Genomic DNA, 6,857 nt, shown 5'->3' on the forward strand with positions numbered 1-6,857 from the left:
TAGAATAACCAAAATAGAACGTCCTCCTAAAGTCATATTGCAAACGTTATTATATAACTAAAAGAGGACCAAATATAGAACATCATCCTAAAGTCATATTGCAAACGTTATTGTATGACTACAAGAGGACCATGTAAGAACGTATTCTGTTAACGTCCCGAATGTCCTCTTTATAACGTTCTCATATGACCACATTATAACCAATATAGAACGTCCTCCTAAAGTCATATTGCGAACGTTCCTGTATGACTAAAAGAGGACCATGTGAGAACGTTCTGTTAACGTCCCCGAATGTGCTCTTTATAACGTTCTTATGTGACCATAGAATAACCAAAATACAACGTCCTCCTAAAGTCATATTGCGAACGTTATTATATGACTAAAAGAGGACCATGTGAGAACGTTCTGTTAACGTCCCGAATGTGCTCTTTATAACGTTCTTATGTGACCATAGAATAACCAAAATAGAACGTCCTCCTAAAGTCATATTGCAAACGTTATTATATAACTAAAAGAGGACCAAATATAGAACGTCCTCCTAAAGTCATATTGCAAACGTTATTGTATGACTAAAAGAGGACCATGTAAGAACGTTCTGTTATCGTCCTAAATGTCCTCTTTGTAACGTTGTTAAATGACCACAGAATAACCAATATAGAACGTCCTCCTAAAGTCATATTGCGAACGTTATTATATGACTAAAAGAGGACCATGTGAGAACGTTCTGTTAACGTCCTAAATGTCCTCTTTGTAACGTTGTTATATGACCACAGAATAACCAATATAGAACGTCCTCCTAAAGTCAAAGAGGAGTCCTGCCTGCGATTGTTGACTGGTATCTGAAGTTAATGTTTATTAATATATAATGTATTTGACGCGAGTCCTGGAGATCGCTGGCAAGTATAATGCAACCTTACCAAAAATATGAAATTTATGTTTTTGACACCAAAAGTTCTGACACACACTTTCAAGTTATTTTATATAAAAAAAAATGTTTTTTTATTTGACACAAACTGCCTGCGATTGTTGACTGGTATCTGAAGTTAATGTTTATTAATATATAATGTATTTGACGCGAACTCCTGGAGATCGCTGGCAAGTATAATGCAACCTTACCAAAAATATGAAATTTATTTTTTTGACACCAAAGTTCTGACACACTTTTCAAGTTATTTTATATAAAAAGAAAATGTTTTAATTTGACACAAACTGCCTGCGATTGTTGACTGGTATCTGAAGTTAATGTTTATTAATATATAATGTATTTGACGCGAACTCCTGGAGATCGCTGGCAAGTATAATGCAACCTTACCAAAAATATGAAATTTATTTTTTTTTGACACCAAAGTTCTGACACACTTTTCAAGTTATTTTATATAAAAAGAAAATGTTTTAATTTGACACAAACTGCCTGCGATTGTTGACTGGTATCTGAAGTTAATGTTTATTAATATATAATGTATTTGACGCGAACTCCTGGAGATCGCTGGCAAGTATAATGCAACCTTACCAAAAATATGAAATTTATTTTTTTTTTTTTTTTGAAAGCCCTGACACACTTTTCAAGTTATTTTATATAAAAAGAAAATGTTTTAATTTGACACAAACTGCCTGCGATTGTTGACTGGTATCTGAAGTTAATGTTTATTAATATATAATGTATTTGACGCGAACTCCTGGAGATCGCTGGCAAGTATAATGCAACCTTACCAAAAATATGAAATTTATTTTTTGACACCAAAGTTCTGACACACTTTTCAAGTTATTTTATATAAAAAGAAAATGTTTTAATTTGACACAAACTGCCTGCGATTGTTGACTGGTATCTGAAGTTAATGTTTATTAATATATAATGTATTTGACGCGAACTCCTGGAGATCGCTGGCAAGTATAATGCAACCTTACCAAAAATATGAAATTTTTTTTTTTTTTTTTTTTTGACCCAAAACACACACACTTTTCAAGTTATTTTATATAAAAAGAAAATGTTTTTAATTTGACACAAACTGCCTGCGATTGTTCTGGTATCTGAAGTTAATGTTTATTAATATATAATGTATTTGACGCGAACTCCTGGAGATCGCTGGCAAGTATAATGCAACCTTACCAAAAATATGAAATTTATTTTTTTTTTTGACCAAAGCCCTGACACACTTTTCAAGTTATTTTATATAAAAAGAAAATGTTTTAATTTGACACAAACTGCCTGCGATTGTTGACTGGTATCTGAAGTTAATGTTTATTAATATATAATGTATTTGACGCGAACTCCTGGAGATCGCTGGCAAGTATAATGCAACCTTACCAAAAATATGAAATTTATTTTTTTTTTTTTTTTAAAGCCCTGACACACTTTTCAAGTTATTTTATATAAAAAGAAAATGTTTTAATTTGACACAAACTGCCTGCGATTGTTGACTGGTATCTGAAGTTAATGTTTATTAATATATAATGTATTTGACGCGAACTCCTGGAGATCGCTGGCAAGTATAATGCAACCTTACCAAAAATATGAAATTTATTTTTTTGACACCAAAGCCCTGACACACTTTTCAAGTTATTTTATATAAAAAGAAAATGTTTTAATTTGACACAAACTGCCTGCGATTGTTGACTGGTATCTGAAGTTAATGTTTATTAATATATAATGTATTTGACGCGAACTCCTGGAGATCGCTGGCAAGTATAATGCAACCTTACCAAAAATATGAAATGATTTTTTTTTTTTTTTGACCAAAGCCTGACACACTTTTCAAGTTATTTTATATAAAAAGAAAATGTTTTAATTTGACACAAACTGCCTGCGATTGTTGACTGGTATCTGAAGTTAATGTTTATTAATATATAATGTATTTGACGCGAACTCCTGGAGATCGCTGGCAAGTATAATGCAACCTTACCAAAAATATGAAATTTATTTTTTTGACACCAAAGTTCTGACACACTTTTCAAGTTATTTTATATAAAAAGAAAATGTTTTAATTTGACACAAACTGCCTGCGATTGTTGACTGGTATCTGAAGTTAATGTTTATTAATATATAATGTATTTGACGCGAACTCCTGGAGATCGCTGGCAAGTATAATGCAACCTTACCAAAAATATGAAATTTATTTTTTTTGACACCAAAGCCCTGACACACTTTTCAAGTTATTTTATATAAAAAAAGAAAATGTTTTAATTTGACACAAACTGCCTGCGATTGTTGACTGGTATCTGAAGTTAATGTTTATTAATATATAATGTATTTGACGCGAACTCCTGGAGATCGCTGGCAAGTATAATGCAACCTTACCAAAAATATGAAATTTATTTTTTTTTTGACACCAAAGCCCTGACACACTTTTCAAGTTATTTTATATAAAAAGAAAATGTTTTAATTTGACACAAACTGCCTGCGATTGTTGACTGGTATCTGAAGTTAATGTTTATTAATATATAATGTATTTGACGCGAACTCCTGGAGATCGCTGGCAAGTATAATGCAACCTTACCAAAAATATGAAATTTATTTTTTTTTTTTTTTTTTACACCAAAGCCCTGACACACTTTTCAAGTTATTTTATATAAAAAGAAAATGTTTTAATTTGACACAAACTGCCTGCGATTGTTGACTGGTATCTGAAGTTAATGTTTATTAATATATAATGTATTTGACGCGAACTCCTGGAGATCGCTGGCACAACACATAATGCAACCTTACCAAAAATATGAAATTTATTTTTTTAACACCAAAAAATATGAAATTTATTTTTTTGACACCAAAGCTGACACACTTTTCAAGTTATTTTATATAAAAAAAAAATGTTTTAATTTGACACAAACTGCCTGCGATTGTTGACTGGTATCTGAAGTTAATGTTTATTAATATATAATGTATTTGACGCGAACTCCTGGAGATCGCTGGCAAGTATAATGCAACCTTACCAAAAATATGAAATTTTTATTTTTTTGACACCAAAGCCCTGACACACTTTTCAAGTTATTTTATATAAAAAGAAAATGTTTTAATTTGACACAAACTGCCTGCGATTGTTGACTGGTATCTGAAGTTAATGTTTATTAATATATAATGTATTATTAATTATGTTTATAATGTATTTGACGCGAACTCCTGGAGATCGCTGGCAAGTATAATGCAACCTTACCAAAAATATGAAATTTATTTTTTTGACACCAAAGCCCTGACACACTTTTCAAGTTATTTTATATAAAAAGAAAATGTTTTAATTTGACAAAAACTGCTGCCTGCGATTGTTGACTGGTATCTGAAGTTAATGTTTATTAATATATAATGTATTTGACGCGAACTCCTGGAGATCGCTGGCAAGTATAATGCAACCTTACCAAAAATACACACTTTTCAAGTTATTTTATATAAAAAGAAAATGTTTTAATTTGACACAAACTGCCTGCGATTGTTGACAATCAAATAATAAAGTTACTTGACCAAACTATTTCTGAATTGTCTACTTCATAAATATCTGAAACTTATCAAATTTTTTATATAAAAAGAAAATGTTTTAATTTGACACAAACTCCCTGCGAGTGTTGACTGGTATCTGAAGTTAATGTTTAATTAATATTAATTTTTTGATAATCCTAAAATTTGGCAAAAATTGTTTTTTTGACTGGCTTTGATTTAAATGAAGATTTGGATCGCTTTTTTGTAAAATGTTATTTTACATAAAATATAAAAAAAAATGTTTTTATTTGACACAAACTTATGAATTGTTGACTGGTATCTGAAGTTATGTTTATTAATATATAAAATGTTTTATTTTGACTCCAAACTGTGATGTTGCAATTTAAAAAAATATGAATCTTAAGTTTTGACACCAAAGTTAAGATTTATAACAATTTTAGCTATAAGTCATTTTTTTGTCTATGAACAAAAAGTGGGACTTACAGTTATAAAAGGCTAAACAGTTATGTTTTCAAAATGTTTGATTAATTAAAAAGTTGTTAAACTCCTCAAGATGCTGGCAACTGGTATCTGAAGTTAAAATTATTAATATATAATGTATTTTTTTTTGACACCAAAGATCGCTGACACACTTTTCAAGTTATTTTATATAAAAAGAAAATGTTTTAATTTGACACAAACTGCCTGCGATTGTTGACTGGTTCTGAAGTTAATGTTTATTAATATAAATGTTTTAATTTGACACAAAATTGCCTGCGATTGCTGGCAAGTATAATGCAACCTAATGTTTAAAATATAAAATGCTAATTTTTACCATCTGGAAAAAATATTTTTGACACAAACTTGAAATATAATGCAATAAAAAAAAATTTTTTAATTTTTGATACAATAGACAAAAAACTAAAGTATATAAAAAATCTAACCAATAAATGTTATTATTTTGGGTATCTGAAGAGTTGTTTATTAATATATAAATATTTGACGGGTGGAGATCGCTGGCAAGTATAATGCAACCTTACCAAAAATATGAAATTTATTGTTTTGACACCAAAGCCCTGACACACTTTTCAATGTTATTTTATATAAAAGAAAATGTTTTAATTTGACAAAAACTGCCTGCGATTGTTGACTGGTATCTGAAGTTAATGTTTATTAAAATATAATGTATTTGAATGGGGGAAACTCCTGGAGATCGCTTGGCAAGTATAATGCAACCTTACCAAAAATATGAAATTTTTTGATTTTGGGTCTGACACAAATGTTTTCAAGTGACACATATAAAAAGAAAATGTTTTAATTTATTACCTGCGATTGTTGACTGGTATCTTTTATTAATGTTTATTAATATATAATGTATTTGACACTTTGTGGATCATGACCCTAAATGTATGAAATTTATGTTTTTGACACCAAAGTTCTGACACACTTTTCAAGTTATTTTATATAAAAAGAAAATGTTTTAATTTGACACAAACTGCCTGCGATTGTTGACTGGTATCTGAAGTTAATGTTTATTAATATATAATGTATTTGATGCGAGTCCTGGAGATCGCTGGCAAGTATAATGCAACCTTACCAAAAATATGAAATTTATTTTTTGACACCAAAGCCCTGACACACTTTTCAAGTTATTTTATATAAAAAGAAAATGTTTTAATTTGACAAAAACTGCCTGCGATTGTTGACTGGTATCTGAAGTTGATGTTTATTAATATATAATGTATTTGACGCGAACTCCTGGAGATCGCTGGTAAGTATGATGCAATATTACCAAAAAAAAAAAAAAAAAAAAAAAAAAGTTTTTTTTTGACACCAAAGTTCTGACACACTTTTCAAGTTATTTTATATAAAAAGAAAATGTTTTAATTTGACACAAACTGCCTGCGATTGTTGACTGGTATCTGAAGTTAATGTTTATTAATATATAATGTATTTGACGCGAACTCCTAGAGATCGCTGGCAAGTATAATGCAACCTTACCAAAAATATAAAATTTAATTTTTTGACACCAAAGCCCTAAAACACTTTTCAAGTTATTTTATATAAAAAGAAAATGTTTTAATTTGACACAAACTGCCTGCGATTGTTGACTGGTATCTGAAGTTAATGTTTATTAATATATAATGTATTTGACGCGAACTCCTGGAGATCGCTGGCAAGTATAATGCAACCTTACCAAAAATATGTATTGTTTTAACACCAAACCACTGACACACTTTTCAAGTTATTTTATATAAAAAGAAAATGTTTTAATTTGACACAGACTGCCTGCGATTGTTGACTGGTATCTGAAGTTAATGTTTATTAATATATAATGTATTTTACGCGAACTCCTGGAGATCGCTGGCAAGTATAATGCAACCTCACCAAAAATATGAAATTTATTTTTTTGACACCAAAGCCCTGACACACTTTTTAAGTTATTTTATAT

The 6,857-nt window shown here is 29.7% G+C and overlaps 1 long non-coding RNA gene across 4 annotated transcripts in view; it reads left to right on the forward strand.

Moving 5' to 3' along the window:
* LOC127158677 (uncharacterized) overlaps positions 1-6,857 on the forward strand; it is a 15,588-nt gene that overhangs the window by 3,312 nt on the left and 5,419 nt on the right. The gene's annotated exons all lie outside the window — the stretch shown is intronic.

The sequence above is a fragment of the Labeo rohita genome, unplaced genomic scaffold (genome assembly GCF_022985175.1).
Source record: "Labeo rohita strain BAU-BD-2019 unplaced genomic scaffold, IGBB_LRoh.1.0 scaffold_1638, whole genome shotgun sequence".
NCBI classification, from domain to species: Eukaryota; Metazoa; Chordata; class Actinopteri; order Cypriniformes; family Cyprinidae; genus Labeo; species Labeo rohita.